The sequence below is a fragment of the Desmodus rotundus genome, chromosome 5 (assembly GCF_022682495.2).
Source record: "Desmodus rotundus isolate HL8 chromosome 5, HLdesRot8A.1, whole genome shotgun sequence".
Lineage (NCBI taxonomy): Eukaryota > Metazoa > Chordata > Mammalia > Chiroptera > Phyllostomidae > Desmodus > Desmodus rotundus.
In genome coordinates, this window is record NC_071391.1 from 92,849,820 (window position 1) to 92,868,675 (window position 18,856).

The 18,856-nt window shown below is 43.3% G+C and overlaps 1 protein-coding gene across 1 annotated transcript in view; it reads left to right on the forward strand.

Moving 5' to 3' along the window:
• The first annotated feature begins 1,134 nt into the window (after positions 1-1,134).
• NPAS2 (neuronal PAS domain protein 2) overlaps positions 1,135-18,856 on the forward strand; it is a 172,473-nt gene continuing 154,751 nt past the window's right edge. The window contains 1 exon segment of the mRNA XM_045204750.2: positions 1,135-1,639. The gene's annotated coding sequence lies outside the window, so the exon portion shown is untranslated.

Sequence of the window (18,856 nt, forward strand, 5' to 3'; positions counted from 1 at the left end):
AGAAAGAACCTGAAGCACATGTCTTTATGGCATCCCTGGGGGAAATGCTTTAAAATCTCCAGCTACGGTCAGATTTCTCGATTCAAACCAAAGAGAGCCAGTTTTGGGTAAGACTTGAGTAGATCTTTTCATGGGGGTGTTAAAGGGCAAGGCCTTGGGAGATAAGAGAGATTGTTTATCACAAGGGCCCTTGGGGAGTCATATCAGAAGCTTACATTTGCTTATAACCTTGTGGGCTACTACCAAGGGCTGTGTGCTATAGGGAGGGCTAGTGTCAGTTTAAGGTCCCTGAAAGCTGCTTGGTTCCACAGAATGGATGATGTGGCAGCAATATTATGGAGTAATTCACTTAAATTTTCAACAGATAAAAATTCAACTATTTTTTTCCCAAAATGTTTCAGGTTATAGGTTTAACTATTAGTTCTCTCAGTGTAAGAACACTCAAGCCTGTAGAAAGTCATTTATGAGTTTATACGAGCCAAACTGATGGCAATTGTAGGGAAGCAAAATCTCAACAGACTGAGAAAATTCTTGGGAGAATGGCAGTTTTTCACTTTATTTTATAAATAGAATAAAAGAAAACGTAAGAAGGATTACATAAAATCAATGATAATAGATTAGAAAAGTGGAAGAAAGCAAAGCAGGGGAGCACATAGCCGGGTCCTTTCCATCCTTGACCCATTTTCTAGATCGGCTGTGTTCGCCTTGGAAGAAACACCGATCATGCCTCCCCAGTAGCTGTTGTGATCCTCCCAGAACAGTTATCACCAGCGTCACTGACTCCGACACCCCACCTGCCCCCTTTCCTTCCCGCCCCTGCTTAAGAGATCAGTGATCCTCGAGGCGACTCGCCCCGTGACCTACCTCAGGCCTCGTTCACAGACCTGCACGTGTGGAGGGGAGGACAGTCGTGTAATCTCCCCCAACGCACAAAACAGCAGATTGGCAGCGGGCCAGGCGAGGGTTTGCACTAGGCGGGGGAGGAAGATTCCTTGCTACTCCTAGCGCCAACGCGAACAGGACTTCGGCTGGCAGCCCCCCATCCCCTTGGCTCCCCCCTCAGCCAAGTTCATCTATAAGCACGGCCCCCCAACACCACCCCTCTGTCCCGCTCTCCAGGCCGGACCCTGCCGCGCATCCCGGCCAGCTGGAGGGCGGGGTCCGTCTACTCATTGGAGTGCAGGGAGTGTGTCCCCAGCTGGAGGGCGGACGCAGGAGCGGAGGGAAGGGGGAGGAGGAGCAGGAGGAGGAGAGGGAGGAGGCTACAGGGGAGGAGGAGGAGGGGGCAAGGGAGGAGGGAGAGGGAGGAGGCAGGGGAGAGGAGAGAGGGAGGGCGAGGTGGAAGAGGCCCTCCTGGCTCTCTGAGGGCTGTACTTGCGGAAGAGTTTGCTGCGACTGTCGCCTGCATCCCTCAGGAGCGGAGGGACCACCGCCGAGGGTGCGGGGTTCGCGGCTGCCTAGCTGGAGGCCTCTGCAGCGCGGTGGCGGCGGCGAGAGCCGGGCCTCCCAACGCAGCCGGAGAGTAGCTAGCCGCGCCTGCTCCCGCTCTGGCTCCCAGCAGCAGCGGTGGCAGCGGGAGGTGCCTCTCTGCCGCTTGGTAAGCGCCCGGCCTCACGGGGCCACCCCAGCCCGCTCCGAGGTAAGGGGCCGCGCCCAAGGCCTCGAGGGACCCCGGGCGGGAGGACGTGTGCGCGGGCTTGCGGACTCGGTCACCTGCTCGCCAGTGCAGTGGAGGCCTGGGTCCGAGAGGGACGCTGAGAAGTGGGCCCCTACCCCCGGGTCCCGCCGCCCGGACATTTAGTTATGCAGCAGCGGCGGGACTGGTAGGCTGCGTGTGCGAGTCACCGAAGGAGGCAGGGGACCAGGCACCCCGATCCTCAGGATTTGGAGGTGCTCAAAGGAGTGCTATCCGAATGGATGGAGGCCGTGCGCAGGGCGCAGCCTTAAGGGTGACTCACTGGCTTCCTGGGCCGCAACGTGCGCCCTTCCGGAGCGTGGGTAGCCGGGTACCCCCAGAGAGTGGAGGGTGCGCTTCCCGGGGCCCGCAGTTTCTCTAGGGCCCTCAGTCGGAATTGGTTCCGGGCCGGGCTGGATGCCGAGGCTCCTCCCTGGTCGCTTAGAAGGAGCGTAGCCTGGCTCCAGGCGTGGCCTTGCCACCCGGAGCTCCTGAGGTTCGATACCAGCGTGAGGTTTTGTTGGGAGGTGTGCTCCCTTCGGGAGCAAGTAAGGAGGCTCACCTATGACCTTTCCAAAGAGCAGAGCAGGTTGGGTAACCAGGCGTTAGGGACCGTACCAAGGGGCTAAGTGAAAAACTAACCCCGGTCCTCTACCACTCTTTAAAATGCTCAAGGTAAGAAAGTTTGTTTTCAGCTCTTTGATTTATAAATAATTAGTAACCAGTGTTGTTGATTAAGCAAGATGGAAAACTTAAAAATACACATGCTCTTCCAGAAAGTCTAAAAATTCCCAAAGTTGTATCCATGAGGCTTTTATTTCTCAAGTTGGAAGCCCTGGATTTCAACAGGTGTTAGAAGCGGGTCCCAGAGGCTAGAGTTCTGCGCATTTGGTCTTTAGTATAGGCGGCTTTGTTACCCGGCCGCAAATTCATTAAATTGGTTGGCCTGTATCTTTGCAGGTGACATGCTGTGTAGTTCTTAAATTAACTTAGAGAAGAACTGGTCATTCGTGATCATTTAGAACCCCAATCTTCTTTTTCTTAATAGGCGGTTTTGTTTGGGGGTTTGTTTGTTTGTTTTCCTGTTTGGACTTCCCAGACAATTAGCTCCAAAGAAGCTCCTGGCAAAGTTCACCATCCATCTCTGTCTGTCTCACTCTTAGTCCCTGAACAGCGAATTGACCTACTAATCCTGGCTTGCATTAAAATAGACTCCCTTCCTTGGGAGGCTCTATCTTTCTACCACTAAGATTTCCTTGCAGAAAAAGTTTGCCCCAAATAACCCCAAAGTGTATTTTAAAGTAACCTCAAAATAAATATAACGTTTAAAAGGCCATTCTGACTTGGCCTGCTGTTTTGCAAAAGAATACATACATACATACATACATACATAAATCACTGCTTCATTTTTCATAGATAAACCAAGACCCATAGAAGTATTGGCATGTCCCAGCAGTCTGCTTAAAGATTTAGTTAAAAATAAAGTGCACAACATAAAGACATTCAATAATTGTCTTCCATCTCACAGACAGATGTGGAGTGTGGCTTAGAAGAATTGTAAATGTGCTACTTTTAGCCATTTTATTCTTGGATATGGATACCTATATTTATTTGCTGATCTGTCCCTGTGTGCAGGGAATCAGTGTTATTCTCATTACTCCCCAGAGTGACTCCTGTGGAAGTGAAACAAGGGAACACATTCTGGAGGAAATATGTTATTGATACAATGTTAACCCCCAAAGAGTTAGAGAAGCCATGAAAAGAACCAAGTGAGGCTTTACTAATTAGTGTGATGAAAAAATTTCCTGATAGGAGAGTGTTCAGATGGTGACTAAAATTAATTCACCTTTTACAGAAAATAGCAATTGTTTTTAAGCTTATTTGTTTTTTGTAAGAGTTTGGGCTTTTTTTCCCCATTCCCAGCTGTTTTATAATGAAAATGATAAAAAAAATAATAAAATGGTCAAAAAAATGACCCACATCACCTAACAAGTAATTGTTATGAAGTTGAATTCGTCTTTTTTATTTTTATTTTTTGAACAATCTTTCATTTTTTTTCACAATTCAAGAATTCTGATTTTATTTCTCCGCTCCCACATAGCTGAAGTGTAGCCTTCAAATAAAACAAGATGCAGTTATATTGCACTAACATGACTTTCATTGATACAGATTATTTGCATTTTTTTGCTCAATGTTATCTTTTTTTAATTAATTAATTTATTTTTATTCAGTTACAATTGTCTGCATTTTCTCCCCTTCCCTCCACCCCACCCCAGCCAGTCCCACTTCCCTCCCCCACTTCTACCCTCCCCCTTGATTTTGTCCTTGTGTCCTTTATAGTAGCTCCTATAGACCCCTCTCCCCACTATCCCCTCCCCACTCCCATGTGGCTATTGTTACAATGTTCTTAATTTCAATGTCTCTGGTTATATTTTGTTTGCTTTTTCTTTTGTTGATTATGTTCCAGTTAAAGGTGAGATCATATGGTATTTGTCCCTCACCACCTGGCTTATTTCACTTAGCATAATGCTCTCCAGTTCCATCCATGCTCTTGCAAAGGGTATAAGCTCCTTCTTTCTCTCTGCTGAGTAGAATTCCATTGTGTAAATGTACCATAATTTTTTGATCCACTCATTTGCTGATGGGCACTTAGGTTGCTTCCAGTACTTGGCTATTGTAAATTGTGCTGCTATGAACATTGGGGTGCACAGGTTCCTTTGGAATGGTGTTTCAGGGTTCTTAGGGTATAATCCCAGCAGCGGAATTGCTGGGTCAAAGGGCACTTACATTTTTAGTTTTCTGAGGAAATTCCATATTGTTTTCCACAGTGGCCTCACCAGTCTGCATTCCCACCAACAGTGCACTAGGGTTCCCTTTTCTCCACATCCTCTCCAACATTTGTTTGTGGATTTGTTTATGTTGGCCACTCTGACTGGTGTGAGATGGTACCTCATTGTGGTTTTAATTTGCATCTCTCTGATGGCTAGTGATGCTGAGCATCTTTTCATATGTCTCTGGGCCCTCTGTATATCTTCCTTGGAGAAGTGTCTGTTCAAGTCCTTTGCCCATTTTTTAATTGGGTTGTTTGTCTTCCTGGAGTGGAGTCGTGTGAGTTCTTTATATATTTTGGAGATCAGGCCCTAGTCTGAGGTATCATTGGCAAATATGTTTTCCCATACTGTTGGGTCTCTTTTCATTTTAATGTTGTTTTCTTTAGCCCTGCAGAAGCTTTTTGTTTTGATGAGGTCCCATTTGTTTATTCTTTCCTTTATGTCCCTTGCTTTAGGGGATGTGTCTGTGAGGATGTTGCTGCGTGGAATATCTGAGATCTTCCTGCCAATATTTTCCCCTAGGACTTTTATGATGTTATGACTTATATTTCAGTCTTTTACCCACCTTGAATTTATTTTTGTGTATGGTGTAAGTTGGTGATCGAGTTTCATTTTTTTGCATGTAGCTGTCCAGATCTCCCAACACCATTTGTTGAAGAGACTATTTTTGCTCCATTTTATGCTCCTGCCTCCTTTGTCAAATATTAATTGACCATAAAGACTTGGGTTTATTTCTGGGCTCTCTGTTCTGTTCCATTGGTCTATGTGCCTGTTTTTATGCCACTAACAGCCTGTTTTGATTACAGTGGCCTTGTAGTACAGTTTGATATCAGGTATTGTGATCCCTCCTGCTTTGTTCTTTTTCCTCAAAATTGCTGCAGCTATTCAGGGTCGTTTATGGTTCCATATAAATTTCTGAAATGTTTTGAACAATCCTTCTTAATTCTTGGCAATCTTTGTGGCTCGCTCTTAATGCTGCCACTTGTTTATTGGTTTCAAATTCAAAATTAATATTTTTTTCAGATTAAAATAATGCATGTTTATACATTTTTATGTTGCCATATCTATGTTAATTTTTTCAAAAAGTCTTGGTTTTGCCTCTTAAGAGCTCAAAGAGCTAAGCCCTTTTTCTTAATTTTAAAATGAGTCTGTATTTTATTCTTTACATGAAGTCAGTTTTCCATTGTGATCCAGACACAAATTGTCCCATGCTGATCCCATGCACAGCTACATATTTCCCCAGGAGAGGTCAGATTGGGAGGTGTTGAAAATAGCCCAGTGACTCAGCATTGGCTGCTTTATGCCAATGGTTTAATTGGCTGCATCATAGAAGCATCTAATTGAGTTTTACATTTAAATAATAGAAATGATACTCGATGCATTATTTACTTACAGAAACATTCAATTAACATGTTTTCAACCTTTATTCTATTGTAGCAAAGATGGGAGGTCAAAGATTTCCACCTTCATACTCCCATAGCATCTCTCCCTGGGAGGCCTTGTTCATAATAGATGCTCAATAAATAGATGTAGGAAATGAGCTGAATTGTCACTAACAGTTATCCAAATGTTAATAGGGTACTTAACTATGAGCAATTCTAGTTTGACGATGATTAATAGTACCTGAGAGCACTAAATAAACTTATTAAATGTGAACATATGTTTAAAGGGGGGATTTTTCTAATGTAGTTTTTAGCTAAAGCACTACTTAGTGTTTCTTACCTGAGTTCTTTGAGATTAGGGATCTTAGAGAACGTTCTCCCCAGAGACACTTTGAACTTCTTTGAGTCCTAAAGCAGTGTGTGGTTTCCATTTTATGATTCAGAATAGAAACAAGAGAGTTTCTGTTCTACACTGAAAAAAAGTGTATTAAAGAAGCTGGAGGGTACCAACCACCATGTCTCTCACTGTACAGTACATATTGTTGCCTAGGGACCTGGTTAAATGCAAATGCTGACTCAGCAGGTCTGGGTTGGGACCCCAGATTCTGCATTTCTGACAAGATCTCAGGTGACTCTCATGTTTCAATGAAGTAGCAAGGTTCTGGAATACACTTAATTTAATCCACCATATGTTTCCTGAGCATTTATCTATGCAGTAGGCCTAGTTAATAGAATAATAAAGAGCAAAGGACCTCCCTGCCTTCAAGGAGCTGACAGATGAAGAAGGGAGGGAGAGATTCTTCCTAGACTGAAAATGACGTCCTGGGATGCCACCCTATAGGGCAGTGGCCAGGAAGGGGCCCAGGAAAGGGGACTTTATGGTCAGACTCCCACATTGCTGACTAAGACCTCTAGTTTTTTTTTTGAAAGGAAATCTTTGTGACTCAGCTACTGCGTGACTGCAGCAACTTATGTAACCTCTCTGAGCCTCAGTGTCCTCCTAAGAAAAATAGTGTGAATAATGCTTACCTTGCTGGTAGGCAAATAGGAAGAAAAGGTTCCTAAGATATTTTTCTGTGTAGTTCACCAGTTTATAGATTCGATATGGTTAACCAACAAAACTAAAGCCAGCGAGAGAGAACAGAGCTAGGGCTGGAGGGCCGGCAGCTGTGGAAGTTAATCAGATGCAAATTAGAATTATTCTCAAGAGCATACACATCCTCCACTCTTCTGCAGTGCCATGACTTCTGGTTAGCTTTGGTGAGACCCCTGCTGGCTGTATGTTTACCTTAGTCTGTTCCTGATACATACTCTGTAGGTTCTGTTGATCAAGACCAACTGGTGGTTGTGGCAATCAGGCACTCCTTAAAAGTATGATGCAGAGGGCAGAGTAGGCACCTCTCCTTTCTGAGGAGCATTGGTACATTCCCTGGAAGGGCACTTATAAGGATAAAGGCCACCAATTAGTCCTTTTCAGTTTAGCGTCAGTTACCTGAAATTAGTGTCAAGTGTGTTGGAACTCACCAGGGACATTTTGTACTTCATGCTCTGAGATGATTGTTTCCTTCTGACATCTGGGAAAGATGGATGTTGTAGGCAGTGGTCTTCCTCACCCTGATGTTAAGAAGGCTAATCTGAGTGGCCCTTAAAATAATTCAGTCGGACTGCGAAGATGGCGGCGAGATAGGTGGGAGCGGAGTCCACTTCCCCTCAACGCCAGGGAAATACCTAGCTGATCTGAGGAGCAGAGTGAACAGCCAACAGTATTCCAGCACATATGAAGATCGGAGACCAAAGATAGAGGACATCGAAAGATCAGACGGTAAGAAGAGTGCTTAAGGACAATAAGATCCCTGGGACCCGCGCGGGGCTCGGGCGCAGACTCTGCTGCAGGATTCTTGGGAGAGAGCCAGGCTGGGTTGTGTGAGCAGCCAGGTGCTTGTTTGGACCAGAGGGGCTTGAATAGGAAGAATTTCTCAAAAAGGAAAATAGAGGCGCGTAGTAGCTAGTTAGAGAACTCTCCTCAGCAGCCGAGGCCTCTGGCGCCCCTCCCCCCTCAGCCCCTGGACTGTGAACTCGGAAAAGCAGCCCCTGCACTCACCTGAAGCCCAGCTGGCGCGGACCCAGATTAGCGGACTAGGGGCCCACACCTGAAACCCCGGGTGGGCGGGCGCCCTGATAAGCGCCTGGCAGCCTGGGAGCACAGACAAAAAGCTCCTGGGTGAGCGTGCAACCAGATTAGTGGCTGGCTGGCTCCCAGCCCCTGCACAGACCTAAAGCAGGGGATCGGCAACCAACCGAAGTCCAAAGCAGAGATCAGCCACACACCCGATCAACGGCCTGGCTGCCTGCAGGCGACCACAACCAAAAAAAGCACTGGTTCTGAAAACTCCTACGTAGCCCCTGCGCACAGAACTCTGCAGGGCCTACTGGCTCTCTAGGAGGAAGACAGAACGTCCAGCAGAGGGAAGCTGCAGAGATAGGAGGGACTGCATTCCCCAGAAAGACTCGACCCACTAGGGGGCTGAACTACCCCATAGCAGTGCCAAGAGCCCCTAGCATCTAAGACAGCAAAGAGCAAGAAGGTGGAATGTGAGTTGCCCCTAATTGGTGCAACTCAAGGACAGCACAGCTGGTGAACTAAGGCCTAGTGGGGAGCAGAAGGACCCGGAGGAACTAGACTGAAGGCTGAACAACAGCGAAGAGTGTGGCTCAGGAAGGGAGAAAAGTAAAACTAATTCTTCCAACCTCCCCCTCCCGTTCCACAGACAGGACGACCAGCAGAACTAACCTGACCAGTTTAAAGCCAGCAGAAGACCTTTTTTTTTTTTCTTTTTCTTTTCTTTTTTCTTTTTTTTTCCTTTCCTTCTTTCCCCCTGAATTCCTTCTTCCTTTCTGTCCTTCTTTCTTTTTTTATTCCTTCTTCCTTCCATCCTTTACCATTTTTATTCCTTCTTCCTGCCTTCTTTTATTTATTCTGTTGTTTTAATTTCTGTTAAAAAATTCCTACTTATCTTGCCTCTGATCTTTCTTTATTCCTACTCCCTTCCTTCTTTTCCTTTTCTATTCACTTTTTCCCTCCTCCCATTCTTTTTTTTTTTTTTTTTGGCCCCCATTCCTCTGTTTCCCACAGGTGAGACAAGAAAACCTGGAGTGCTGAAAAGACCAGAGTAAGACCTTATTACACCCATAAACGTCAGCTCAAGACCAGTTAGCACAGGAGATTAAGGAGACAGCACCACTGAATCCCATTGGCATTCTACCATAGAAGTTCATACCATAACCCAGGGAGTCAGAATAGATCAATTTAAGAAGCAGAGGCTAACAAGAAGAGTCTCACAAACAATGGGAAGACAAAGAAACAATTCCCAAATGAAAGGAAAGGAGGAAGCCTCAGAAAGAATGCTAACTGAAAACAGTCAAGTCAACTACCAGATACTGAGTTCAAAGCAATGGTTATGAGGAAGCTCACTGAGCTCTCTGAGCTCAAAGAGAACTACCAGAAACTACAGGGAAACTACAATGAACTCACTGCAAACTATATCAACATGAAAAAGGAAATAGAAACTATCAACAAGGGCCGAGAGGAAATGAAGAATACAATTTCTGAATTGAACACAGTAGAAGGAATGAAAAGCAGACTTGATGAAGCAGAGGATTGGATCAGCGAGCTGGAGGACAAAGTAGAAAAAAACACCCAGAAAGAGCAAGAAAAGGAAAAGAGGCTCAGAAAGAATGAAGAGGCAATAAAGGGAAATGCAGGACAACATGAAACGTAACAATATCCGTATAATAGGAATACCACAAGGAGAAGAAGAAGAGCAAGGGATAGAAAACCTGTTTGAAAAAGTAATGATGGAAAATTTCCCTAATCTGAGGAGAGAAAAAGTCACCCAAATCCAGGAATCACAAAGAGTCCCAAGCAAGAGGAACCCAAAGAGACCCACTGCAAGACACATCATAATTAAAATGGCAAATTTCCAAGACAAAGAGAGGATCTTAAAGGCAGCAAGGGAGAAACAGGAAGTAACGTACAAGGGAGCCCCAATAAGGTTAGCAACTGACTTCTCAATGGAAACGCTCCAAGCCAGAAGAGAATGGCAAAAAATATTCCAAGTAATGAGAACCAGAGGCCTGCAACCAAGACTACTTTACCCAGCAAGGCTCTCCATCAAGATAGAAGGCCAAATAAAGTTTCCCAGACAAAAGAAGTCTAAAAGAATACAGCTCCACCAAAGCAGCTCTGCAAGAGATGCTAAAGGGACTGCTTTAAGGAAAGGGAGGAAAAGAGAAAGAGAGAGGACCACAGGTAGGAAAAAATGGCAGTGAATAACTACCTATCGATAATAACCTTAAACGTAAATGGATTAAATGCTCCAATCAAAAGACATAGAATAGCTGAATGGATAAGAAAACATGACCCACACATATGCTGCCTACAAGAGACCCATCTCAGGACAAAAGACTTACACAGACTGAAAGTGAAGGGCTGGAAACAAATTTTCCAAGCAAACGGACAGGAAAAAAAAAAGCAGGGGTAGCAATACTCATATCAGACAAAATAGACTTCCAAAGAAGGGCCATAAAGAGAGACCCAGAAGGTCACTTCATAATACTCAAAGGCAGAATCCACCAAAAGACATAAACATTGTAAATATATATGCACCCAACATAGGAGCACCCAAATACATAAAGAAAATCTTGGAGGATTTCAAGAAAGATATTGACAGCAACACAATTATAGTAGGGGACTTTAACACCCCACTATCAAAAATGGACAGGTCTTCCGAACAAAATATCAACAAGGATGTTGTGTCACTTAACAATACCCTAGAGGAAATGGACTTAACTGATATATATGGAGCTTTTCATCCCAAAGAAGCAAAATACACATTCTTTTCAAGTGTCCATGGAACTTTTTCAAAGATAGACCACATGATAGGACACAAAGCAAGCCTCAACAAATTCAAGAAAATTGAAATCACATCAAGCATTTTCTCTGACCACAAGGGACTGAAACTAGAAACCAACCCGAAAGGAAAAAACCCAAAACACTCAAAATCATGGAGACTGAATAGCATGCTATTAAACAATGAATAGGTCAAGAATGAGATTAGGGAAGAAATCAAAAACTTCCTGGAAACAAATGAAAATGAACTCACAACCACCCAAAACCTATGGGACACAGCAAAGGCAGTCCTGAGAGGGAAGTTCATAGCAATACAGGCCTACCTTAAGAAGATAGAAACAGTTCAAACAAACAACCTAACCCTACGCCTACAAGAACTGGAGGAACAACAACAAAGACAGCCCAGAGCAAGCAGAAGGAAGGAAATAACCAAGATCAGAGCAGAACTAAATGACATAGAGACTAAAAGCACAATTGTAAGGATCAATGAATCCAGGAGCTGGTTCTTTGAAAAGATGAACAAAATCGACAAGTCTTTAAGTAGGCTCATCAAGAAGAAAAGAGAGAGGATCCAAATAAACAGAATTAGAAATGAAAGAGGAGAGATTACAACTGATACCACAGAAATACAAAGGATTGTAAGAAATTACTACGAAGAACTGTATGCTAAGAAATTTGAAAACCTAGGTGAAATGGACACATATGTAAAAAAATATAATCTTCCAAAACTGAATGAAGAAGAAGCAGAAAACCTGAACAGACCAATAACAGCAGATGAAATTGAAGCAGTCATCAAAAAACTCCCAACACACAAAAGCCCTGGACCAGATGGTTTCACAGGAGAATTCTACAAAGCATTTAAGGAAGAGCTAACCCCTATCCTTCACAGACTATTCGAAAAAAACCCAAGAAGATGGAAGACTCCCAAACTCTTTTTTTTTTTAATATATTTATTGATTATGCTATTACAGTTGTCCTATTTCCCCCCCCCCACTCCACTCCATCCTGCCCACCCCCCTCCCTCCCACATTACCCACCCATAGTTCATGTCCATGGGTTATAAGTTTTTTGGCTTCTACATTTCCTACACTATTTTTACCCTCCCCCTGTCTATTTTCCACCTATCATCTATGCTACTTATTCTCTGTACCTTTACCCCCCTCTCCCCCTCCCACTCCCTTATTGACAACCCTCATGTTCTAGTTTTTTGCCTAGTTTGCTTTTGTTTTGTTTTATGTGTGGTCGTTAATAACTGTGAATTTGCTGTCATTTTTCTGTTCCTATTTTTGATCTTCTTTTTCTTAGGTAATTCCCTTTAACATTTCATATAATAAGGGCTTGGTGATGATGAGCTTCTTTAACTTGACCTTATCTGAGAAGCACTTTATCTTCCCTTCCATTCTAAATGATAGCTTTGCTGGATACAGTAATCTTGGATGTAGGTCCTTGTATTTAATCTTGGGTAATGTAATTATGATGTGTCTTGTTTTGTTCCTCCTTGGGTCCAGCTTCTTTGGGACTCTCTGAGCTTCCTGGACTTCCCGGAAGTCTATTTCCTTTGCCAGATTGGGAAAGTTCTCCATTACTTGTTCAAATAAGTTTTCAATTTTTTGTTCTTCCTCTTCTCCTTCTGGCACCCCTATAATTCGGATGTTGGAATGTTTCAAGGTGTCCTGGAGGTTCCTAAGCCTCTCCTCATTTTTCCAAGTTCTTGTTTCTTCATTCTTTTCTGGTTGGATGTTTGTTTCTTCCTTCTGGTCCATACCATTGATTTGAGTCCCAGTTTCCTTCTCATTACTATTGGTTCCCCGTACATTTTCCTTTGTATCTCTTAGCATAGGCTTCATTTTTTCATCTGTTTTTCGAACAGATTCAACCAAGTCTGTGAGCATATTGATAACCAGTGCTTTCAACTGTGCATCCGATAGGTTGGCTATCTCTTCGTTGCTTAGTTGTATTTTTTCTGGAGCTTTGAAGTGTTCTGTCATTTGGGCCATTTTTTTTTTGTTTTTTTTGTTTGTCTTGGTGCATCTGTTACTTTAAGGGGCGGAGCCTTAGGTGTTCACAGGGGCGGGGTAATGCTGGTCGCTATGCTGTGACGCTGTACATGGGGGAGGGGCCGAGTGGGAGCAATGGCTCCCGCCTCACTCTCCTCCGGATTTCAATCTTTCACTAGGATACCCACAATCAAACTGGGTCTCTCTGGTGCTGGTTCCCGAGTAAGTGGGCCTATGCACACTCTAGGCCCCTGTGGGTCTCTCCAACAACCTCTCCTGTGAGGCTGGGAGTCTCTCCTGCTGCCACCCCAACCCCCAGGGGTGCTTTCAAGCAGAGGTTTGAGGCTTTATTTTCCCGAGCTGGAGCCCTGGGTTGCACGGTCTGCTTCGCTGCCCGCCGTTCGTCAAGTTTATCTGTGGGCGAATGTGGTGCTGCAGGGTGCTACCCGCCACTCTGCCTGCCCCGTTCTCAGCCACTCTGAGTCCGGCCCTCTGGGTTTATCTGTGCAAATGTGGGGCCACAGTGTCTGCTAGTGCTCGGACTGCCTGCGCCATTTGTCCCACACTCCGCCAGTCTCAGTCCCGCCACAGCCACGAGAGTCCTCTCCACCCCGGTGCCCGTCTAAGCCCCACCTACCAGTCTGGATGTGTTTATTTTCTATTTCCTTGGTGTCGGTCCCCCTTGCTGTTCGATTCTCTGTCAGTTCTGGTTGTGCGAGGAGGCGCAGTGTGTCTACCTACGCCGCCATCTTGGTTCCCTCCCAAACTCTTTTTATGAAGCCAGCATCATCCTAATCCCAAAACCAGATAAAGACACAACGAAGAAAGAAAACTTCAGGCCAATATCGCTGATGAACATAGACGCAAAAATTCTCAACAAAATATTAGCAAACCGCATGCAGCAATACATTAAAAAGATCATCCACCATGACCAAGTGGGATTCATCCCAGGGATGCAAGGATGGTACAATATTCGCAAATCAATAATCATAATACATCACATCAATAACTGCAAAGACAAAAATCACATGATCATATCAATAGATGCGGAAAAAGCATTTGATAAGATACAGCACCCATTTCTGATAAAAACACTCAGAAAAGTGGGAATAGAGGGAGCATTCCTCACATTAATAAAGGCCATATATGAGAGACCTACAGCCAACATCACACTCAATGGACAAAACTTAGAGCTTTCCCACTAAGATCAGGAACGAGACAAGGATGTCCTCTCTCACCACTCCTATTCAACATAGTATTGGAAGTCCTAGCCACAGCAATCAGACAAGAAAAAGCAATAAAAGGCATCCAAATTGGAAAGGAGGAAATGAAATTGTCACTGTTTGCAGACGACATGATACTGTACATGGAAAACCCTATAGACTCCACCAAAAAACTACTCGACCTAATAAATGAATTTGGCAAAACAGCTGGATACAAAGTCAATACTCAGAAATCAAAGGCATTCCTGTACACCAACAACGAAACTGGAGAAACAGAAAACGGGAAAAAAAATCCCATTTGATATAGCAACAAGAAAAATAAAGTACCTAGGAATAAACCTAACCAAGGAGGTAAAAGACCTGTACTCAGAAAACTACACAACACTGAAGAAAGAAATTAAGGAAGATAGAAACAAATGGAAGCATGTACCATGTTCATGGATTGGAAGAATTAACATCATCAAAATGGCCATACTACCCAAAGCAATTTGTAGATTCAATGCAATCCCTATTAGAGTACCCATGACATATTTCACAGATATAGAACAAACATTTCAGAAATTCATATGGAACCATAAACGACCCCGAATAGCTGCAGCAATTTTGAGAAAGAAGAACAAAGCAGAAGGGATCACAATACCTGATATCAAACTGTATTACAAGGCCACTGTAATCAAAACAGCCTGGTACTGGCATAAAAACAGGCACATAGACCAATGGAACAGAACAGAGAGCCCAGAAATAAACTCAAGTGTATACGGTCAATTAATATTTGACAAAGGAGGCAGGAGCATAAAATGGAGCAAAAATAGCCTCTTCAACAGATGGTGTTGGGAGATCTGGACAGCTACATGCAAAAAAATGAAACTCGATCACCAACTTACGCCATAAATGAAAATAAACTCAAGATGGATAAAAGACTTAAATATAAGTCGTAACACCATAAAAGTCCTTGAGGAAAACATTGGCAGGAAAATCTCAGACATTCCACGCAGCAACATCCTCACAGACACATCCCCTAAAGCAAGGGACATAAAAGAAAGAATAAACAAATGGGACCTCGTCAAAATAAAAAGCTTCTGCATGGCTGAAGAAAACAGCATCAAATTACAAAGAGAACCAACAGTATGGGAAAACATATTTGCCAATGATACCTCAGACAAGGGCCTGATCTCCAAAATATATAAAGAACTCACACGACTCCACTCCAGGAAGACAAACAACCCAATTAAAAAATGGGCAAAGGACTTGAACAGACACTTCTCCAAGGAAGACATACAGAGGGTCCAGAGACATATGAAAAGATGCTCAGCATCACTAGCCATCAGAGAGATGCAAATTAAAACCACAATGAGGTACCATCTCACACCAGTCAGAGTGGCCAACATAAACAAATCCACAAACAAATGTTGGAGAGGATGTGGAGAAAAGGGAACCCTAGTGCACTGTTGGTGGGAATGCAGACTGGTGAGGCCACTGTGGAAAACATTATGAAATTTCCTCAGAAAACTGAAAATGGAACTACCCTTTGACCCAGCAATTCCGCTGCTGGGATTATACCCTAAGAACCCTGAAACACCAATCCAAAAGAACCTGTGCACCCCAATGTTCATAGCAGCACAATTTACAATAGCCAAGTACTGGAAGCAACCTAAGTGCCCATCAGCAAACGAGTGGATCCAAAAACCATGGTATATTTACACAATGGAATTCTACACAGCAGAGAGAAAGAAGGAGCTTATACCCTTTGCAACAGCATGGATGAAACTGGAGAGCATTATGCTAAGTGAAATAAGCCAGGCGGTGAAGGACAAATACCATATGATCTCACCTTTAACTGGAACATAATCAATAGAAGAAAAAAGGAAACAAAATATAAGCAGAGACATTGAAGTTAAGAACAATCTAACAATAGCCGTGGAGGGGGGGACAGTGGGAAGAGGGGATTACAGGAACTACTATGAAGGACACATGGACAAAACCAGGGGGTAGGGTGGAGGTGGGGGAGGGAGGTGGGTTCAGCCTGGGTGGGGTGGAGGGATGGGGAGAAAAGGCGTGCAACTGTAATTGAATAATAATAAAAATTAAAAAAATAATTCAGTCAACATTTCTCATATTAGACTTCCATTATATATATGTATGTATATACACACCCTGTATATATGTGTATATATATATACATATGTGTGTACATATATATGTATATATACATATGTGTGTGTGTATACATATATATGTATATATACATATATATGGAGTGAGAGAGAGAGTTTGTTTATTATTTGTAAAGTATATTTCCCTACTGCCACTTCTGCTACATGCATCCCAACCCCAAATAAACCTTGAAAGCCATGGCAATTGGGTGTGTTGCGAAAGGAAAAACAGAGGAAAGACTGGTGACAATGCACGCCTGGGAATGTGGTAACAAGGGACGGAAAACGGGCATGGAGCCTTGAGTCCCCAGTATGGATCTCAGACAGTAGCATGGCAAGAGGGTGGGAGCTGGGACCAGGGACACAACTGTGTGGCCTTTGCTGCATTGCTGAAGGCCTTTGGAGGATTATGTATGTTCCCAGGTCACTGAAAATCATTGTACTCTGGTAGACGCAAGCCAATAGAAACAAAGGCAGGTGACACAGCTGAGCAGTATGGTCCTTCCAGCCTCTTCTGAACCAAAAATGGCACTGAACAATTTCAGGAGGGTTATTTTTGCCTCTTGAAGGTCAAAATATTGAGAACTGGAGAACATTTTTTAAAAGATTTTATTTAATTTTAGACAGAAGGGAAGGGAGGGAGAAAGAGAGGTAGAGAAACATCAATGTGTGGTTCCCTCTTGCACAACCCCTACTGGGGAACTGGCCCACAATCAAGGCATGTGCCCCAACTGGGAATCAAACCAGTGATCTTTTGCTTCACAGGCCAGTGCTCAGTCCACTGAGCCACACCAGCCAGGGCTGAACAGGAGAACATTTTAAAAATTATTACTTTTCTGTTATAAAAGTAAAGTTATTTTTTGGAAAATATAGAAAAGAATGAGAAAAATGAAAATTTCACACAATCTCAAGGTTTAGTTCCCTTAAGTCCTTTTTCTATACATTCAAATGTTTTTTATGCCAGACTTTAAAAAATGAATATAATCTTGTAAAAATTTTAAATAATGCAGAACCATTTCTAATAAAAGGAAAAAGATCCCCTTTACCCTTTGTGGCCTCCCCAGTAGTCATCCTGCTGTTTCTGCCTGGTGGAAGCCTGATTTTGCTCAGGAATCCATTCTCCTCTACACGTGTCAAAGTAAATTCTGATTGGCCAAGCAACCCTTGTGGGCCTGCTGTCTCTGCCGTTGGACCTTGCCCTCTCCAATAAAACATGAGGGTAGATAATTGGGCCGATTCCCAGGCCCTTAAAAGGAGGCAAGGGCCCCAGGTTTTTTCTTCTCCTGGACACATCATGCCAGTAAGTGAGGAACCAGAGCAAGCTAGACCAGATCCCAGCTAAGCCGCCAAAATATGCAGAGGTGAAAACTGGAACCTCCACTGTACCCTTGACCATCTGAATTACCCAATGAAAAGTCTCTGCTTTGGCACATTGGTAACATCCCGAAAACTTCCTGGCTAGTTAAAGCAGATCAAGTTAGGTTTTCTGTTAATTTTAGCCAAAAGCATCCTGATGAACCCCATAGCTCTGCACCCTCGCCAGGAGGTAAATAACTGTTAACCATGGGGGTGCCTTCAGCTACTCATTTTTTGGTGCATTTGCATATAGACCCATATGTGTACATTTTCTTTTTAAACAAACTGAACTCATTCTATGCATGTTAGTTAGTGACTCTTTTTAAGGGCATGAGATTTGGGGGGAGGGGTCATTTCTTATATTTACTTCATCCTTGAGGTAATTTCACAGGCTTGAGGTAACATTGTTTGTAGTTTTTATTCTGGTGGTTTGCCTTAAACTGAACATAAGCATTTTTCCATGTCATTAAGTATTCCATGTAAACATAATTTTAATGACTATGTAATAGTTCATGATGATTGTTTTGGGGATATTTCTGTGGTTGTGAGGATGCAAGCAAGAATATTTGAAATGGAGGCTCTCTGAAAACTGAATAGCCTTGATCGGTCTTGCATAATCTCAAAAGAGCCCTGCAAATGGTGATAGGAGACACACACCCACATTGGTCTCTGTCCAAGAAAACTCTGAGGTTACAACCTTTCAGACCCTTCTCCATCCAGTCAGATGGCAGGTTGCTCCCAGCATTTCAGAGAAGCTTTGTTGCTCCTAGTGTCCATAGAGTTTATACTCTGACAGACATTTGTTCTCTGAAGATACAGAAGTCACTTAAGCAAATACTTTGTGCGTTGCATGTTATATAGCTGAAATGTGAAATGTTCCAGTTCTGCTAGTGAAGACAGGAAAGCAAACGGGATAGATGAAACTCACAAGAAATGTTAATTGCCATTTGGGAATGTGCACACTTGAAAATCACTGCTTACATGTCTGGATCTCCAGGTTATCCTTATGTTTCCCCACTCCTAAATATTAGTGCATGGCACAGAGACACTGGTCACAAGATGACCTCCCATATGAAAGGAAAAGGCCAAAGGACAAAAGAAAACAATCTTCTTAGAGAAAATGGAGACCACTCAAGGAAAAATACCTTAAAAACAAAATACTATCAGTATGCTTCTTGGAGACATTATGAGGGATATGATGAAACATAGCTTCTTGTTCTTTGTATGTGCACATAGCATCCTAGCATCCTAAATATTCTGACATGAGTAGAATTATTAATCACTAAATATACACAATAACATGACGTGTCACAGAGGACACTTTGAAATT